Below are 21,035 nucleotides of genomic sequence, written 5' to 3'. Positions count from 1 at the left end.
CCACCAGACTCATTCAAACACTGCCAACAGTTTCATAATAAAAAGTACTTATGGCTGGGCGTGGTGGTTCACCCCTGTAATCCCAGCATGTTGGGAGGCCAAGGCAGGTGGATCACCTGAGGTCAGGAGTTTGAGACCAGCCTGCCCAACATGGAAAAACCCCATGTCTACTGAAAATACAAAAAATTAGCTGGGCATGGTGGCAGGCGCCTGGAATCCCAGCTACTCAGGAGGCTGAGGCAGGAGAATCACTTGAACCCAGGGGGTGGAGGTTGCAGTGAGCCGAGATTGCGACACTACACTCCAGCATGGGCAACAAGAGCAAACCTCTGTCTCAAAAAAAAATAAAAATAAAAAAAAATTTAAAAAGTACTTATTTCAAACACCTTATAAGGGAAAGATCTCACCTGGATGCCAATATAGCATGATATTACTCTTCATGTTTAGATAGGAAAACATTCCATTTTCATTGTTGCAAATTAGTTTTGGTTTGAGGTATTAAATGCGTGGGGGTTATTAAAAAATGTAAAGTAAGCATCTTCTGGCTTTAATTTACAAACTCATTGAATGGACTTTTAATATTTGTATTATATATAACACAAATGCTGATGCATCATTATTTTTTCAAGTCCTTTTAATGAAAAGACCAAAAGGAGCACACAATTTCACAGTTTGATTTGATCATTGTAATTCCCAAGCATACAATAAAAGTATTCACTGGACCTTAAAAAAAACTCACCTTTAAAAAATGTACAATTCCGTGGTTTTTAGTATTTTCATGAATTGTGCAACCATCACCACTGTCTAATCCCAAAACCTTGTCATTATACCAAAACGAAACCTTGTGCCCATTAGCAGTCATTCCATATTCTCTCCTAAACTCAATTCCTGGCAACTATTCATATATTTTCTGTTTCTACAAATTTGCCTTTTCAGGACATTTCACATGGGTGGACTCCTACAATACATAGCCTTTTGTGTCTGGCTAGTCAAGCCAAGAACTGCAGGAAAGAGCATTCCAGGCAGAGGGAACAGCTAGTGAAAATACCTCAACCCATAATTGCAAGGATGATGAAAGGAGCTGAAATCCAAAAAATAGAGAGCACCAAAGCAAAACAAAACCCTGTCAGTTATGATAATGGATGTCTGTGGTGGTCATTGAGACTGTTCACAATTTTTTAGTTCTCTCTTTCAGTGAAATGTGACATGATAGCTGTCTGTACCCAGCTGAATGCAAGTGAGGTCATGTTACTTGCTTCGACCTATCAAAGTTGAGATGCCAAAGAAATGAGTCACTTCCAGGCAGAAGCTTTTAAATAGCCAGCACGGAATTCACCTCATCTATTTGCTTTGCCTCAGTGATCACAGCAGTCCAGGTCAAAATGGAGCCTCCATCAGTCGAGGTCCCTGAGTGTCAATGATGACCAGAGCCCCCAAGTAGACCCACAGTTGATGTGCAGCATGAGAGAAAGATAAACGTTTTTAAATAACTTAACTTCTCCTGACTGATGAGTTATAATTTATTCTTAGTTCTCTAAAAAGGCATTGGGGGAATTTAATTAAAGGCATGATATGATATAACTAATGTCTCTAAATATGTGTAAATAAATTGAAAGAGTAAAGAATAGAAGCAGAGGGACAGAGAGAGCTGTTAGAAGAGTTGTTACAGGGGTCCAGGTAAGAGTTGATAGTGACTTTGACTACAGAGGTGTATTTAGAAATGCACAGAAATCGGCCGGGCGCGGTGGCTCACGCTTGTAATCCCAGCACTTTGGGAGGCCGAGGCGGGCGGATCACGAGGTCAAGAGATCGAGACCACGGTGAAACCCCGTCTCTACTAAAAATACAAAAAATTAGCCGGGCGCGGTGGCGGGCGTCTGTAGTCCCAGCTACTCGGAGAGGCTGAGGCAGGAGAATGGCGTGAACCCGGGAGGCGGAGCTTGCAGTGAGCCGAGATTGCGCCACTGCACTCCAGCCTGGGCGACAGAGCGAGACTCCGTCTCAGGAAAAAAAAAAAAAAAAAAAAAAAGAAATGCACAGAAATCATAAGAACTTGCAAGGGATTGAATGTTGGGAGTATAAAAAAGAGAAAGAGCCAGTCACTATCACCATGTCCATAATAGCACTACTACCGTCACTGAGTTGCAGGGAGGATAAACTAAGCCTACTTGTGAGAGAGTCTAACACATCATACTATTATGCTTCAGGAAAGGTTAGTTTTCATTCTCCCCTCTCTACCTCCACTACCATCACTGCCTCTTTGTCCCAGTGCTGAAATCAACAATAACATTTTCTTCTTCAAATTTTACCATTGTCTCATCACTAGGTGGGGACCAGAGGAGAAGAACCTGAGCCACTAATCAGAAGACTTTGCTCACCAAATATTTTACCCAGAGCTGGCTTACAAATATATTCGTGTTCGCCTTTCCTCCAGCAGTGAGTTAAGCCTATAGCTAACAATAAATGATGCCTTGTTCACAGCGAAGCAGCTAAACAGGGAATAAAAATCAAATAAGATTGCTCCACAATACTACTGAGGCAACTCCTTTACTTATGATTGTTCTTGACAACCAAAAATGTGTGGAAAGAGATGTTTGGGTTATATTGTTTCCAGTAGGTTTGTGATCACTTAAGTTCAATGAAAGAATTAGATATCCCTTCTCTTTATAATAACCACAAATATTTATTTAGGAGAATAAGCAATTTTTCCTGTAAATACTGCCCAGTTTTCCATAATTTTCTATTGCAGCAACAAGGCAAAAAATCTTGTCATTGTTTTACCCATGAAATATCTAGTGTTTTAGAGAAGGCTTAAGGAAAAAAGATTATAATTGTGGACTCTAGGCATCAAGCTCTAACTGGATGGCAGTGAGCAAGGAAAACATTTCTTGCAAAAAATATTTCTAGGTTCAATGTCTTCCTGATAAAACCATATTATTTCTGGAAGCATTTTTTACAGGTTGATGCTCAATAGTATGAATTTATTTTAACACATCGTATGCATTAGAAGAGAGGAGAACGCTTCACAGTTGTGGTAAGGCTAGGCAGCCTGGGCAGAATAAATATAGCAGGGTTGAGTGTTTGCACAGAGAAAGGGTGGAAGAAAGGGCTCCCCAATATCCTTCAGCACTGTCTCCCTGAGAGGCATACAACCGTTCTCATGCCGATGCCATCATGAAGTCACTCAAGCTTTTAAATGCTCAGATACCAAACAAGAGTAAGAAAAGAAAGGAATCAATCTCTGAAGGAAGAAAAAAAGCCCTGGGTGGGATTCAACTGAACATTCAACATAGTCTCTTTTGATAAAGAGACTAAGAAAATCTAAAATAGGTCATTAGAATTGCCCCTTTTCCTAATAGTTGGAAAGGAATTAATGAACAAGATATAGGCATTTGTGGGCAGCAAGAAAAAGCAAAACTTCTTTTGCATCATTGCACTGTAGAATAATTCTTCCCTCCCAAAGATGTCCATATACATCTTTAGATCCCCAGAAGATGTGAGTATGTTACATGGCAAAGAGGAATTACCATTGTAGATAGAATTAAACTTGCTAATCAACTGGCCTTAGAGAGGTTACCTTGTAGTATCCAGGTGGGCTCGATGTAATTGCAAGGGTCCTTACCAGTAGAAGAGCCAGTAGAATGAGGAAACTATGGCTTACGGTGTTTGATTTGCCCAAGGACACACAGCTAATGAGTGGCAAAGCCAGAACTTTCTGTGTCAACCTGGGATCTCTCTGCTGTGACTCCCCTCCAGCTCTCAAATGGAACCTGGGATTTTCTTGCAGTCTTTCTTCTTTGATCATGCCTTGTTTTAAATTCTGTACCCAAAGCTATGTATAATTTTTCTAGCAGATGCCCTTGTAGTGTTTTATAAAATATGCAGTAGAGATTCTTCTTCCAAATAAATATCAAAACAAGAATATCTAGGTTAAATGAAGAAGAGGGAGAGATGAAAACTGTGCCTGTAGAATTTGCCACCTATACCTGGAGACACCATGCAGGTCACAGGGCATTTTGTTTTCCATCTGAGAATGTGGATCCTCTCTGCTAAAACAAACCCAAGATATTCTTCTGCTAAGAGATCCAAGCTGATTATGAATACAATGCATGGCAACATCTGTGGTTTGCACATTGTTGAACTAAAAAGGCTCTAATGTGTTGGAGCAGAGGCCAAGCAACCAGTATCCATGGCAACTCCGTGTTTAGTTTCAACCGACAGTCATGGAGAGTATTCAGTCGCATTCTTATATTTGTCTAAATGGCACCCAATAAATACTTCCCATAGCCAAGATTTTTGTCTTAGCTTGGAAACAAAGGAAAAGAAATGAGACCTTTGGAGCGGAGGAGGAAAACAGAGGAAGAATTCGCCCACTGAAAAATCTAACTTCAGGAAAGCTAAAATTAATGTTTCACTCATCAAGCGACAAGAATTAAGGACATTGTAATAGGTATGAATTTAGGAATGAGTGGAAGGAAGGAGGAAAAACAGGAATCAAATTTCCTAGTCTAATTTTACCTTTAAAAATTGATTTTCAAAAAGCCATGAATCTGCTTGTGTTTACAAACAGTCCACTATTGTTTATGGTGTCCATTCAGGCGTTGTGCTGGACACTTTACACATATTATCTCTAATCTTCACCAAAAACAAACAAAAACACCTACAAGAAAGCTATCATTATCTCATTTCACACTTAAGGAAACTACAGGGAAGAAAATTTCAATAGTTTATGCCCCATTACAGATTTTGCCAGTGAAAGATTTGAATTTAGCCTACCTGATTTAAAAGCCCCCACCTTTTTTCAATGTTTCACATTCTGCAGGGACTAAGCAATATGGATTAAAAAGAAAAAAAAAACCCTATCCTTGTTAGAATGAATGCTTTAATAATATTATTCTGGCAAATGAATTTTAAGTTCAACTCTGAAATTTTTTATTATTGCAATATCTTGTCACAAAGTAAACAGGACTAGGCATAGTGGCTTATGCCTGTAATCCCAGCACTTTGGGAAGCAGAGGTGGGTGGACTGATTGAGCTCAGGAGTTCGAAATCAGCCTGCGAAACATGGCAAAACCCCGTCTCCACAAAAAAATACAAAAATATATATACAAATATATATTAGCCTGGCATGCTGGCGCATGCCTGTAGTCCCAGGTACTAGGGAGGCTGAAGTGGGAGGATAGCTTGAGCTTGGGAGGCAGAGGTTATAGTTAGCGAAGATTGCACCACTACACTCCAGCCTGCGCAACAGAGACCGATCCGGCCTCAAACAAAAAACAAACAAACAAACAAAAATTAAACAGCTCCATCTTAAACTGGAAAATAATTAAATGTGTAAATGTTCTTCATTTGCATGTGATTTGCATATATTCATTCTAGGTCAATAAAGAGTAGAGACTGGGAGGTGAGATCCAGCCAGCTGGATGCTGAGAACATGAGGATGTGAGTACCCAAAGAGTTCTGGATAGAGACCTGACCAGAAAATTGGACATGAGATGCTGCCTTTCCGCATGCAAGCATTGAAAAGCAAACTTCCCCTCACTTTTTGGAACTCACTGGCATTCCTAAATTGAATGACTGATTTGTCTCTCATGTCAGTTACACCATCTGGAATGCTTGCAACTTTCAGTATGATACCAAGCGTAATTCCAGAACAGTGGACCCTGCATAAAGATGAAATGAAAGCATAAATAGCCAACTCTGGGATAGAATATTAATTACTTAAGAAATTGAATAAGAAAGCAAACAGCTTTATTGGGATATAATTAACAACAACAAACTGCATATGTTTAAAGAACACAACTTGGTAAGTATTGATATCAGTATACATCTGTGAAATGATCACCACAATCAGGATAATAATGAACATGTCCATTCCCCCAAAATTAGTTTTCTCATACCTCTTTGAAGTGACTTTCTCTGATCCCTCCCTGCCCACCTACTACCATCCCCAGGCAACCACTGATTTTCTTTCCATCACCATAAATTAATTTACATTTTGTAGAATAGAAGGTATACTTTCAAATTCTCCTGACACCAAGTTGCAACCACAGAAACCAAATAAAAAGTCACCATAGCTACCTACTTTTCCAAACAGAAGTAATTCCAAGCCCTATCAATATTTAACAAGTATTTTCAACCTTTTCTCTTATCAGCTCCTCTCTGCCTTGGCCATGTATTGTTTTTGGTGACTTCATTTTAGACAAGCTACAAAGGCCTGATCTCCACTGGGGCATCACTTCTCATTATTCTCTCTCAACCTGATGACCATCTCCATGCCTGCCACAGATAGGGTCCCAGCCATGCCCCCGGACACTGGTTGTCCAGAAACAAGACTGAACAGTAATAGATAGTAGCTTTTTAATGAGAAGCCTGGCCCAGATATTCTGGGCACTGATGGCTCCATTGTGTGGCACCAATAGCCAGAGGATCTGGGAAGCACAGGAGCTAATTTTCCTCATATGCCATTCACACAGCAGCTCTATACAGTACTTACCAAGCTGGATCCATCTTCTCAACCAAGGTAGCCAGAACACCTTCTTTTGCAGAAATGTGTTCATAATGTATGTCCAAGTGGCTCAAGTTGGAAGTTGGTTGGTTGTTTATTTGTTTCTCTTAAATAGCTAATTATCTTTTTAAAAGATTCTAGAACAAAAAAAGATATTTTCTATTTACCCACATATTTGCCATTTCTGGCACTCTTTACTCCTTCCTGTAGATACAAACTTCAATTTGTATTCATTTTTCTTCTGCCTGAGGAATTTCTTTAACATTTCTTATAGTGCAGATCTGCTGGTGATAAATTATTTCTCAGGTTTTGAGGTTCAGAAAATAGTCATTATTTTGCCTTCATTTTTCAAGATGCTATCCCTAAGCATAGAATTCTAGTTGACAGTTTTTTCTTTCAGCACTGCATGATTTCTGACAAGAAGTGTTCTGTCATTCCTATCTTTGTCCTTCTGGGTGTAATATGTCATCTTTTCTTATCTGCCTTTAAGATTCTTCTCTTTCTTGATGATTTTCTGCAGTTTCATTTTGATATAACTTGGTGTGATTCTTAGTATATTTTTTCTGCTTGGGGTTTTTTGAGCTTCTTGGATCTATGGGTTTATAGTTTTAATCAAATTTGGAAAACGTTTTGCTGTTTCTGCAAATATTTTTTCTGACCTCCTTTTCTTCTGAGACTTCAATTACGTGTACGTTAATTCACCTGATATTTTTCCACAACTCACTGCGGGACAGCTTTTTTCCCCATTTTTCTCATTCTGTTTCAATTTAGGTAGTTTCCATTTTCATGTCTTCAAATTCACTGATATTTTCTTCTGTAATATTTAATCTGCTGTTTGTCCCATCTAGTGAGTATTTCATTATAGATATATTTTTGATCTCTAAAAGTTCCATTTGTGTCTGTTTTCTCTCTTTTACTCCTCACCATATTCAAGCTTTCAAAAATTTTATATTATTGAACATATTTAGAAGATTTATAATGGCTGTTGTCTACTAATTTCATCATCCCCTGATTTGGGGGATATGTTCTATTGATTGATTTACTTTTTCCTGGCTATTGGTCATATATTTATGTTTCTTTATATCTAGTAATTTTTAATTGCTTGCTAGACATTGTGACTTACATTGTCGAGTTCTGGGGTTTTTTAAAATTATTATTCCTTTAAACACTGCTGAATTTTCTTTTGGTCTCTGTATTCTTTTGGTCTCTGATATAGCACTCTATTGGTGCTGTATCAAATCACCACAAATTTTATGGCTAAAACAATAAAGTGTTATTCTTTTATGGTCCTGAAGGTCAAAGTACAAAATAAGTCTTACAAGGCTAAAGTCAAGATGTCAGCAAGCCTGGTTCCTTCTGGAGAAACCAGATGAGAGTCCATTCCTTACCTCTTCTAGCCTCTGATGGCTGCCAGAATTCCTTGGCTTGTGGCCACATCAGTACAATCTCTACTTCATCAGTATGTTGCCTTCTCCTCTTCTATAGTAAAATATTCCTCTTAGGCATCACTCAAATAATCCAGAATAATTTTCCTATCTCACATTCCTTTATATAATCACATCTTCAAAGTCTCTTTTTTTAACATAAAAACTTTCAGTTTCCAAAGATCAGGACATGGATACATTTGGGAGCCTTTATTCAACCTACCACAGCACCCAACCTAAGTAACTTGAAGAGGAAATTTAATCACACAATGCTTGCCTTTAAGTTTTGTTATGTCAGGTCCAGACCAGCCTTTATTCTGGGGCTAACTTAACTACACTATTAAGGTATGACCTTTCTGAAGACTCTACCACATGCCCCAGAATAATAAGTTATGACTTGTGGAAATACAAATTACTCTCAACCCCGTATGACCTTCAGAAATTTTTCAGCCAATCAGTTTCCAGTGGTTCATTTTTTTTTTTTTTGTCTCAGGCATTTTCCTCCCATGCATGCACGTATTAGTACTCAGTCAAACTAGAGGAGCCACTTTGTAGGTCTCAGTTTCTCTCTCTCTTTCTCTCTATGCCCTACCCTCCCTCCCTCCTCTCCAGTACCCTGACCCTCAAATTCTAGCTACCTCATTAACTCTGAAAAACAACTTTTGTCTCCTCAACTCAGTAAGGCCACTGATCCTGTTTCAATTTTTCCTTTTGAAGAGTAAACTGAGACAATCATAGGGCTTACCATGTCTATTTCCCTTCTCCTATGCATCAGAGTCTTGTATTGCCTATTGTCCAATGCCTGGCAATTATTAGTTCATATCCTTTTCTCAGTTATATCTGGTTATGGCATGAGGGAAATTTCTGTAGCAGTTTATCCTTCATGAGGAGAAACAGAAAACTCTAGGAGTTGAGTTCTAAACAGTCAATAAGAAGAAAGGAAAATATATCAAGTGATGTAAGAGTATCAACCAGCACCTTCCAAGCTTACAACTGGCTGAAACACTGTGACCAAAGGTGGCAGGTAATCATTTACATGATTAAGTAAACCCCTTTACCCCAATATTATTTCAATTTAATACCTTAATATTTAACTCATGCCCTTTTGCCCATGATATAAAAATAAAGTACTACCAAGACTGATAACAATATTTTTTTTTGAATTAACTAATTTTGGGAAGCAGATTTAGTAGGCAATCTAGAGGAATTGTTTAAATTTTAATAAATATAATCTGCATACAGAAAGGTGCACATCACATTTGTACAGCTTAATATATTTCCAAAAACTGACCACACATGTTGCCAGCACCAGGTTGAGAAACAGTACATTATGTGAATCCCAGAAGCCCCCACTCATTAACCTTTCCCACTTTTTCATCTCCTCCCACAGCAGTATCCATAATTGGGACTTCCAATAATATAGATTAGGTTTGCCTGATTTTGCATTTTCTAAATTATTCATAAGGATGTATTCTTTTCTCTTTGCTGTGGGTAGTTGCAGATCCAACATCCTTATTGCTGAATAATTTTCCACTGTGAGAATGCAACACAAATTTATTTATTCATTCTACTCTTGGTGGCAATGTAGGTATTATCCAATTGAGAGTTATTACAAATAATGCTGCTATGAACATTCTTGTGTATATCTTTTGATGTACACATATATGCATTTCTGTCAGGCATTTATCTAAGTGTGGAATTGCTAGTCCTAAGTTATTCACATTTTCAGCTGTAGGAGATATTGCCACCTGATTTTACCAAGATGCTTACTATATAGGCCACTTTTAAAACCCAGCAGTATGTTTAAAACAGCAGAGGAGCAACTTAAGGTCAGTATCCCTGGGATGTAACAGATCAGTGTCAACAAGTAAAATCAAACTTCTATTTCCAAAGCTCAAGTCCAGGTATTACTTCCTTTAGGTCATTTAAAACCCATGATGAGAATTAGTAATTATGAAATAAGCTTAAAAAATTTTTTTTAATCTAAAGCAGTACAGTTGATTCAAAGTTGTTCTTTTTTGCAGCCACAGAATCATTTTAACCTGTTTTTTTTTTTTTTTTTTTTTTTTTTTTTTTTTTTTGCAAACCTTTTATATATAAAACCTATAAAAGCCGGGGAACTCTGGAGACAGCAATTTTTGGAACCACAGGGCTCTGAAGAACTCAGCTTGAAGACGCTGCTATGGTCTATTTTCTTCTGTTTCAAATGAGAGAACTCTGGCCCAAAGAGGAAAAAAGAAATGCCGTCGAGAGGGTCACACAGTAAGATAGTGAAAAGGGAAAGGATTAGATTCCAACGTCCCTCATCCTCCTGTTCAGCAAACTTGCCTTATCCTGTTGAACTGAATCCTAATTTGGACTCAACCACTGAGATAATCAGGTTCTTGCCGAATTCAAAACAAGTATAAATAGATTTTCCGAGGCTCATTTCCTCTTGACAACCTTCAATTGGCTATTTTCTCTCAAAGTTGCTTAACATACATAGAGCAATGTATTTTCCTACTAAGAAAATGAACCCACTCCACCCATGAGAAAGAGGAATCACAAAAGCTACAACATGCCATTGCTGGTTCAAAGCAAAACTTATTTATTAAATACTGAATAAAAATGGTTGTGAACAAAATTTATGACCTCCTAACATCTACCAGAAAATAAGCAATGTGTAAATACACTCTCCCAGTGTGTGAATCTGCTGCCAGCTAGCAGTAGAAAAAGATTGAACTTTTGAATCTTACTCAAATATTTTTTTTCAAAGTGTTGAGAAAATGCGGTTTGAACTTCATCCAAACAATTGACTTTAGGTCTGATTTGTGAAGACCTAGAAATCTTGCACATCAAATAACACTTATAAAATTTTGCAAAGACTCAAATGAAGCTGAATTCAATTTTCCCCTAAAGAACATATGGACTTTCAAAAAGGCAAGGGAGGAGGTGGTTGGCAAAATATGTTTTCAGTTTTAACACTTTTTTAAAAACAAAATAAAATAAAAATCATTGCTGGATTGCCCCAGCCCCATTCCCAAAAATTACCGTTTTTCCTATCATTGACCTATGACTGTTAAAGATATTCTGATTATTTTACATAAAATAATCATTCTTTATGCTAACAGTGCTTGAGCAGTTGCAAGGAGTTGGCAGGCAAGGCAAGTGTCAGTTTTGAACAAACCCATGAAGTCAACAGTTCCTTGTAAATCAGCTGAAATAAAGACTATTTCCAGAAACCAACGGGGGTAATTCTGGGTTAAACATCGATATTTCAATTCCAAACCTCATTAGACAATGTAGAGTTAATGAAAAGACAAAAACGGAAGAAGAAAGACAGAAAAAAAACAAAGGAAAGGGAAGTGGAAGCAGAGAAGAAATTTTAGAACTATTACATCAAAAATCAGTGCATTATTGAGTAGAATATTGGTTCTTCGGGCTCTAGCATGAGCAAGATTCAGTTTTGTTTTTGAACAAAGTATATTGACATGTTTTACTGAGAATATATACATACGGAATTCAAGTGACCCAATCCCCTGGGTCAAGTGAACCAGAATTTCATTTTCCAAAGAGTTTTTAAAATAATTCTGTCTCTGTCATAAGCTTAGCACACATTTAGCACAATCTCATCAGTGTTTTGGAGAAAAGAATTAAATCACTAGATCAGTATCCTACCCCCAAGTACCTAATGGTATTATGCACGTGACAGAAAATTGAAGGTGACTAAGTAAGTTGGAGAAGGAGGAAGGCAAGTCATTTTACCTCAGCTGGGATGAGGGAGCTGAGACCAAGGCTGCCTTATTATAAAGGAGGCTTATAATTTTTTTGTGACCCAGCCCCCACCTTAGTCTCCAGTCCCACACTTATTCTAGCTGTACCCCTTCAGCAGTCTCCACTCTACCTAACTGAAATCCAGACACACAGAACCCCTTTTGTCTCCCTAAACACGTTGTGCTCTTTTACACACCTGATTCTAGGAGATGTCATTTCCTATCCCTGTTCCTTTTTCCTAGACTGAAGGTATCAACTTCTCCAGTGCTGTCCTAGACAAAATTCCTCCCTCATGAGACTAATAAAAATGTTAGACAATATTTATTTATTTATTTGTTTGTTTGTTTGGAGACAGGGTCTCACTCTGTATCCCAGGCTGGAGTGCAGGGGCACAAACATGGCTCACTGCAGCCTTGATCTCCCAGGCTCAAGCAATCCTCCCACCTTGGCCTCCCAAATAGCTGGGTCTTCCAGTTAGCCTAAGCATAAATTAATTTAGTAAAATATATGTATGACTCATAGAATCTCTGTGAAGCCCAAATTACCAGATTTATGGTACACAATCCAGGATAGATTGAGCTAGGTAAAAAATGCACCCAGAAGATACATTCAAGTCTACCATGGAACCATCCTAGAGGAACCATCATTGCTAGTACTGCATGTGTAACACCCTGTACCAGATGCTAGCAATACCACCATGGCTGCCTTAGACACCACCCCCACTACTCGTTAGAAATGTCAGTCTCGACCGGTGGAGCCAAGATGGCCGAATAGGAACAGCTCCGGTCTACAGCTCCCAGCCTGAGCGACACAGAAGATGGGTGATTTCTGCATTTCTGTTTGAGGTACCGGTCTCATCTCACTAGGGAGTGCCAAACAGTGGGTGCAGGACAATCAGTGAAGCGCACTGTGCACGAGCCGAAGCAGGGCGAGGCATTGCCTCACTCGGGAAGTGCAAGGGGTCAGGGAGTTCCCTTTCCTAGTCAAAGAACGGAGTAACAGACAGCACCTGGAAAATCGGGTCAGTCCCACCCTAATACTGCACTTTTCCAATGGGCTTGGGAAACGGCACACTAGAAGATTGTGTCCTGCACCTGGCTTGGAGGGTCCTATGCCCACGGAGTCTCGCTGATTGCTAGCACAGCAGTCTGAGATCAAACTCCAAGGCGGCAGCGAGGCTGGGGGAGGGGCGCCCGCCATTGCCCAGGCTTACTTAGGTAAACAAAGCAGCCAGGAAGCTCGAACTGGGTGGAGCCCACCACAGCTCATGGAGGCCTGCCTGCCTCTGTAGGCTTCACCTCTGGGGGCAGGGCACAGACAAACAAAAATTCAGCAGGAACCTCTGCAGACTTAAATGTCCCTGTCTGACTGACAGCTTTGAAGAGAGTAGTGGTTCTCCCAGCACACAGCTGGAGATCTGAGAATGGACAGACAGCCTCCTAAAGTGGGTTCCTCACCCCTGAGCAGCCTAACTGGGAGGCACCCCCCAGCAGGGACAGACTGACACCTCACTCGGCCGGGTACTCCTCTGAGACAAAACTTCCAGAGGAACTATCAGACAGCTGAATTTGTGGTCTCATGAAAATCCGCTGTTCTGCAGCCACCGCTGCTGATACCCAGCCAAACAGGGTCTGGAGTGGACCTCTAGTAAACTCCAACAGACCTGCAGCTGAGGGTCCTGTCTGGTAGAAGGAAAACTAACAAACAGAAAGGACATCCACAGCAAAAACCCATCTGTACATCACCATCATCAAAGACCAAAAGTAGATAAAACCACAAAGATGGGGAAAAAACAGAGCAGAAAAACTGGAAACTCTAAAAAGCAGAACGCCTCTCCTCCTCCAAAGGAACGCAGTTCCTCACCAGCAACGGAACAAAGCTGGACGGAGGATGACTTTGACAAGTTGAGAGAAGAAGGCTTCAGACGATCAAACTACTCCGAGCTACGGGAGGAAATTCAAAACAATAGCAAAGAAGTTAAAAAGTTTGAAAAAAAGTTAGACGAATGGATAACTAGAATAACCAATGGAGAGAAGGGCTTAAAGGAGCTGCTGGAGCTGAAAGCCAAGTATCGAGAACTACACGAAGATTGCACAAGCCTCGGTAGCAGATGCGATCAACTGGAAGAAAGGGTATTGCTGACGGAAGGTGAAATGAATGAAATGAAGCAAGAAGGGAAGTTTAGAGAAAAAAGAATAAAAAGAAATGAACAAAGCCTCCAAGAAATTTGGGACTATGTGAAAAGACCAAACCTATGTCTGATTGGTGTACCTGAAAATGACAGGGAGAATGGAACCAAGTTGGAAAACACTCTGCAAGATAATATCCAGGAGAACTTCCCCAATCTAGCAAGGCAGGCCAACATTCAGATTCAGGAAATACAGAGAACGCCACAAAGATACTCCTTGAGAAGAGCAACTCCAAGACACATAATTGTCAGATTCACCAAAGTTGAAATGAAGGAAAAAATGTTAAGGGCAGCCAGAGAGAAAGGTCGGGTTACCCACAAAGGGAAGCCCATCAGACTAACAGCTGATCTCTCGGCAGAAACTCTACAAGCCAGAAGAGAGTGGGGGCCGATATTCAACATTCTTAAAGATAAGAATTTTCAACCCAGAATTTCCTATCCCGCCAAACTAAGCTTCATAAGTGAAGGAGAAATAAAATACTTTACAGACAAGCAAACGCTGAGTGATTTTTTCACCACCAAGCCTGCCCTAAAAGAGCTCCTGAAGGAAGCACTAAACATGGAAAGGAACAACCAGTACCAGCCCCTGCAAAAACATGCCAAATTGTAAAGACCATCGAAGCTAGGAAGAAACCGCATCAACTAATGATCAAAATAACCAACTAACATCATAATGACAGGATCAGATTCACACATAATAATATTAACTTTAAATGTAAATGGGCTAAATGCTCCAATTAAAAGACACAGACTGGCAAACTGGATAAGGAGTCAGGACCCATCAGTGTGCTGTATTCAGGAAACCCATCTCACGTGCAGAGACACACATAGACTCTAAATAAAGGGATGGAGGAAGATCTATCAAGCAAATGGAAAACAAAAAAAGGCAGGGATTGCAATCCTAGGCTCTGATGAAACAGACTTTAAACCAACAAAGAGCAAAAGAGACAAAGAAGGCCATTACATAATGGTAAAGGGATCAATTCAACAAGAAGAGCTAACTATCCTAAATATATATGCACCCAATACAGGAGCACCCAGATTCATAAAGCAAGTCCTCAGTGACCTACAAAGGGACTTAAACTCCCACACAATAATAATGGGAGATTTTAACACCCCACTGTCAACATTAGACAGATCAATGAGACAGAAAGTTAACAAGGATATCCAGGAATTGAACTCAGCTCTGCACAAAGTGGACTTAATAGACATCTACAGAACTCTCCACCCCAAATCAACAGAATATACATTTTTTTCAGCACCACACCACACCTATTCCAAAATTGACCACATATTTGGAAGTAAAGCTCTCTTCAGCAAATGTAAAAGAACAGAAATTATACCAAACTGTCTCTCAGACCACAGTGCAATCAAACTAGAACTCAGGATTAAGAAACTCACTCAAAACCGCTCAACTACATGGAAACTGAACAACCTGCTCCTGAATGACTATTGGGTACATAATGAAATGAAGGCAGAAATAAAGATGTTCTTTGAAACCAACCAGAACAAAGACACAACATACCAGAATCTCTGGGACACATTCAAAGCAGTGTGTAGAGGGAAATTTATAGCACTAAATGCCCACAAGAGAAAGCAGGAAAGATCCAAAACTGACACCCTAACATCACAATTAAAAGAACTAGAAAAGCAAGAGCAAACACATTCAAAAGCTAGCAGAAGGCTAGAAATAACTAAAATCAGAGCAGAACTGAAGGAAATAGAGTCACAAAAAACCCTTCAAAAAATTAATGAATCCAGGAGCTGGTTTTTTGAAAAGATCAACAAAATTGATAGACCACTAGCAAGACTAATAAAGAAGAAAAGAGAGAAGAATGAAATAGATGCAATAAAAAATGAAAAAGGGGATATCACCACCGATCCCACAGAAATACAATCTACCATCAGAGAATACTACAAACACCTCTATGCAAATAAACTAGAAAATCTAGAAGAAATGGATAAATTCCTCGACAAATACACCCTCCCAAGACTAAACCAGGAAGAAGTTGAATCTCTGAATGGACCAATAACAGGTTCTGAAATTGTGGCAATAATCAATAGCTTACCAACCAAAAAGAATCCAGGACCTGATGGATTCACAGCCGAATTCTACCAGAGGTACAAGGAGGAACTGGTACCATTCCTTCTGAAACTATTCCAATCGATAGAAAAAGAGGGAATCCTTCCTAACACATTTTATGAAGCCAGCATCGTCCTGATACCAAAGCCTGGCAGAGACATAACCAAAAAAGAGAATTTCAGACCAATATCCTTGATGAACATTGATGCAAAAATCCTCAATAAAATACTGGCAAACTGAATCCAGCAGCACATCAAAAAGCTTATACACCATGATCAAGTGGGCTTCATCCCTGGGATGCAAGGCTGGTTCAACATACACAAATCAATAAATGTAATCCAGCATATAAACATAACCAAAGACAAAAACCACATGATTATCTCAATAGATGCAGAAAAGGCCTTGACAAAATTCAACAACGCTTCATGCTAAAAACTCTCAATAAATTAGGTATGGATGGGACGTATCTCAAAATAATAAGAGCTGTCTATGACAAACCCACAGCCAATATCATACTGAATGGGCAAAAACTGGAAGCATTGCCTTTGAAAACTGGCACAAGAGAGGGATGCCCTCTCTCACCACTCCTATTCAACATAGTGCTGGAAGTTCTGGCCAGAGCAATCAGGCAGGAGAAGGAAATAAAGGGTATTCAATTAGGAAAAGAGGAAGTCAAATTGTCCCTGTTTGCAGATGACATGATTGTATATCTAGAAAACCCCATTGTCTCAGCCCAAAATCTCCTTAAGCTGATTAGCAACTTCAGCAAAGTCTCAGGATACAAAATCAATGTACAGAAATCACAAGCATTCTTCTACACCAATCACAGACAAACAGAGAACCAAATCATGAGTGAACTCCCATTCACAATTGCTTCAAAGAGAATCAAATACCTAGGAATCCAACTTACAAGGGATGTGAAGGACCTCTTCAAGGAGAACTACAAACCACTGCTCAGTGAAATAAAAGAGGATACAAACAAATGGAAGAACATTCCATGCTCATGGGTTGGCAGAATCAGTATCATGAAAATGGCCATACTGCCCAAGGTAATTTATAGATTCAATGCCATCCCCATCAAGCTACTGATGACTTTCTTCACAGAATTGGAAAAAACTACTTTAAAGTTCATATGGAACCAAAAAAGAGCCCACATCGCCAAGTCAATCCTAAGCCAAAAGAACAAAGCTGGAGGCATCACGCTACCGGACTTCAAGCCTTGGTTACAAGGCTACAGTAACCAAAACAGCATGGTACTGGTACCAAAACAGAGACATAGATCAATGGAACAGAACAGAGTCCTCAGAAATGATGCCGCATATCTACAACTATCTGATCTTTGACAAACCTGACAAAAACAAGAAATGGGGAAAGGATTCCCTATTTAATAAATGGTGCTAGGAAAACTGGCTAGCCATATGTAGAAAGCTGAAACTGGATCCCTTCCTTACACCTTATACAAAAATTAATTCAAGAGGGATTAAAGACTTAAATGTTAGACCTAAAGCCATTAAAATCCTACAAGAAAACCTAGGCGATACCATTCAGGACATAGGCATGGGCAAGGACTTCATATCTGAAACACCAAAAGCAATGGCAACAAAAGCCAAAATTGACAAATGGGATCTAATTAAACTAAAGAGCTTCTGCACAGCAAAAGAAACTACCATCAGAGTCAACAGGCAACCTACAGAATGGGAGAAAATTTTTGCAACCTACTCTGGCAAAGGGCTAATATCCAGAATCTACAATGAACTCAAACAAATTTACAAGAAAAAAACAAACAACCCCATCAAAAAGTGGGCAAAGGACATGAACAGACACTTCTCAAAAGAAGACATTTATGCAGCCATAAAACACATGAAAAAATGCTCATCATCACTGGCCATCAGAGAAATGCAAATCAAAACCACAGTCAGATACCATCTCACACCAGTTAGAATGGCCATCATTAAAAAATCAGGAAACAACAGGTGCTGGAGAGGATGTGGAGAAATAGGAACACTTTTACACTGTTGGTGGGACTGTAAACTAGTTCAACCATTGTGGATGTCAGTGTGGCGATTCCTCAGGGATCTAGAACTAGAAATACCATTTGACCCAGCCATCCCATTACTGGGTATATACCCAAAGGACTATAAATCATGCTGCTATAAAGACACATGCACACGTATGTTTATTGCGGCACTATTCACAATAGCAAAGAGTTGGATCCAACCCAAATGTCCAACAAGGATAGACTGGATTAAGAAAATGTGGCACATATACACCATGGAATACTGTGCAGCCGTAAAAAATGATGAGTTCATGTCCTTTGTAGGGACATGGGTGAAACTGGAAAACATCATTCTCAGTAAACTATCACAAGGACAAAAAACCAAACACCGCATGTTCTCACTCATAGGTGGGAATTGAACAATGAGAACTCATGGACACAGGAAGGGGAACATCACACTTCGGAGACTGTTGTGGGGTGGGGGGAGGGGGGAGGGACAGCATTAGGAGATATACCTAATGCTAAATGACGAGTTAATGGGTGCAGCAAAACAACATGGCACATGGATACATATGTAACAAACCTGCACATTGTGCACATGTACACTAAAACCTAAAGTATAATAAAAAATAAATAAATAAATAAATAAATACCTATTACCATCCAACATACCATATAATTAACTTAAAAAAAAAAAAGAAATGTCAGTCTCTCCATGGCATACTACTCCTTTGTTTATCTTCACCTCCAAAGTCTTCTAATTGGCAGATCCTAGATCATGTATCTGTACCCTAGCTACAAAGTAGTTAGAGCAATGTCAGTTTTAGCTTTCCAGTTTCTATAATAAAGGAAAGCAACTTCCACGTGGATTGGAGTGAGTGTTGAAGCAGCAAACACACAGCCCACGATCTTCAGTAGTTATCAAATAAAGAGAGATAAAAATTTAGGATACCTGGAATAGGGGCTTGACTGGTTTCTAAGATAGGTGGAAGTGGATGCAAGGAAAAGGTCCCCAAAAAGAGGAGAGAGAGAGAGAGATTAAAGATGGTGCTATTCAAGAGAAACTAACAAGGTCATTCTGTTGGTTTCAGCCTGCCTGGGAGAAGAGTGGTTGAACTGACTTGAAGAAAAGATGGAGTGACAGCAGCTACTTCCAGGCAGTGTATCTATTCTGTTTAATTTATATTCATTTTACACTGGAGCTGCCTAGCTTGCCTCTCCACAAATTATTTCAAACCATCCATAGATAAGCTGAAGCAAAATAGAAAAATGGAATAATGCAAACAAAGATGTAAACTGAAAGAAGAGGGAGGAAGCTGTAGACTGGATAGAAAATGCTTTGGAAACCAGAAACCCACCCAACTATTTATAATATTCATGACATTGGTGGCATGCATAACAGCTAAGAGTCACAATATTCAGAAAACTGTCATTCTAAAAACGTATTCCACATTAGGTGATCTTGGAGAAACATGAAATACTATAAAACTATAGATAGTTGATTAAAACAAGTTTTTGACAACTTGATGTGTCAATACTCTGGTCATTTAAACAATTGGTATTTGTCAAGTTGTTTTTAGGAAATTGCTGTTACATGAATTGACCTAGAACACTTAGCCCAGTGACTCTTCCTCCAAGAAGATTCCCCAGCTTGGCCACTCTGTAGCAACTCCTTTCCAGTCCCTCATTCACATAATTGTTGAATCTACTTTACGGCCCTTGTCTCTCTCTCAAATTATTTTGTGAATTCATTTGTTCAGGGCATATTGTCTAAAACATATTGTCTGTTACATTTCAACAGAAAGTAGGTTCCATAAAAATCACGACCATGTTTTATCCTGTTTCCTTATCCCCACTGCCTAGAACAATCTCTGGTACATAGTTGGTGCTTAAAGAAGGTTGTTTGTTTCCTAACAATTATAAGTAGTAATGCTTTCCTCATAGAGTTGTTAGGAAGATTAAATTTATCAGTATGTGTAAACCACTTAGAAGAGTACTTGGCCCACCATAAAATGTACTAAATGCTGTTATTATCATTTATTTTGGAACAAGGCTTATGTTGTTGTATATAATGCTAGTAAGAAATATTCCGTTTAAAGACTTCGACTAAGCTACCTGGATTCTAAATCTGGCATTTAAAAATGGAGGACCAGTGGCGGTTTCCCTACATCTCCATGTGGTCCACAGAATGGTCTTTGCAACATTAATATTTAACACAGTGTAATAATATACATTCACATCTGCTACAGATTAATAATTTACATGTGATATTTAATATGAACCAGAATTCAAATCCTTAGTGCATCTTCAAAAGTGTTGCCATCTGGCTCCCAAGTCCTGGGGAATATTTTGTGGTAAGAAACCAGAAGTGGAAGGCTTATGGTCCAAGGGGTTTCTCTGCTTCTCTTCCCCCTTCCACTAACAGAACTGGCCTTGGGAAACAAATAATTAATAAAGATTTAAGACTTCAGGAGCATATGGAACTGACCGCCTAGATGACTTTGCAAACTTATAATTAAAGACTGCTCTGTATGTTTGTCCACAGAATGTTGCAACCCTGGGATACTGGCACTGGAAGAAACTCTGGAAATCACCTGGCCGTAGTCGTTCGTTTTATGGAAATGGAGGCTCAGAGAAATAAACTGAATTGGTCAAAGACACACAGACAATTTTTGGAAGAGCTGGTCCTAGAACTTGGGTTACTTCTATGATGATATGATTTCTAGTTTTTGTAAGTTTCTCCTTGGGTAGGTGCATCTGGGTTTTCAGATACATGATGAATGAAATCATTAAAGAAATAAAGCATTTTTACTCCTTGTAATCTCAGGGAATGATTATCCCATCTATGAATAATTGTCCCATCTTTGTCCATTTCTTCTACTTAGCCCTTTGCCCTCTTGTGCTTTGCTTTTTGCTTTGGGGGCAAAAAGCCCCCACCTATGAATGATTGTCCCATCTATGAATGATTGTCCCATCTGTGAATGACTGTCCCATATTTGTCCATTTATTCAACTTAGCTCTTTGGCTCTTGTGCTTTGCTTTTTGCTTTGGGGGCTTTTGTTTGTTTGGTTTTGGATTTTTGA

General features: G+C 39.2%; 1 long non-coding RNA gene across 2 annotated transcripts; it reads left to right on the top strand.

Annotated features, from left to right (window-relative positions):
• Positions 1-4,220: 4,220 nt before the first annotated feature.
• LOC134732683 (uncharacterized) lies at positions 4,221-20,773 on the top strand. 2 transcript variants are annotated; one of them, XR_010116107.1, is made up of 3 exons: positions 4,221-4,450; positions 5,380-5,442; positions 20,498-20,773. It is a non-coding gene; the product is annotated as an uncharacterized lncRNA (long non-coding RNA). The 2 variants fall into 2 exon arrangements; XR_010116106.1 differs by lacking the exon at positions 20,498-20,773 and adding an exon at positions 19,044-19,093.
• Positions 20,774-21,035: the final 262 nt, after the last annotated feature.

The sequence above is a fragment of the Symphalangus syndactylus genome, chromosome 16 (genome assembly GCF_028878055.3).
Source record: "Symphalangus syndactylus isolate Jambi chromosome 16, NHGRI_mSymSyn1-v2.1_pri, whole genome shotgun sequence".
NCBI classification, from domain to species: Eukaryota; Metazoa; Chordata; class Mammalia; order Primates; family Hylobatidae; genus Symphalangus; species Symphalangus syndactylus.
Note: the sequence above shows the minus strand (reverse complement) of the source record. Positions and strands in the feature narration are given on the sequence as shown.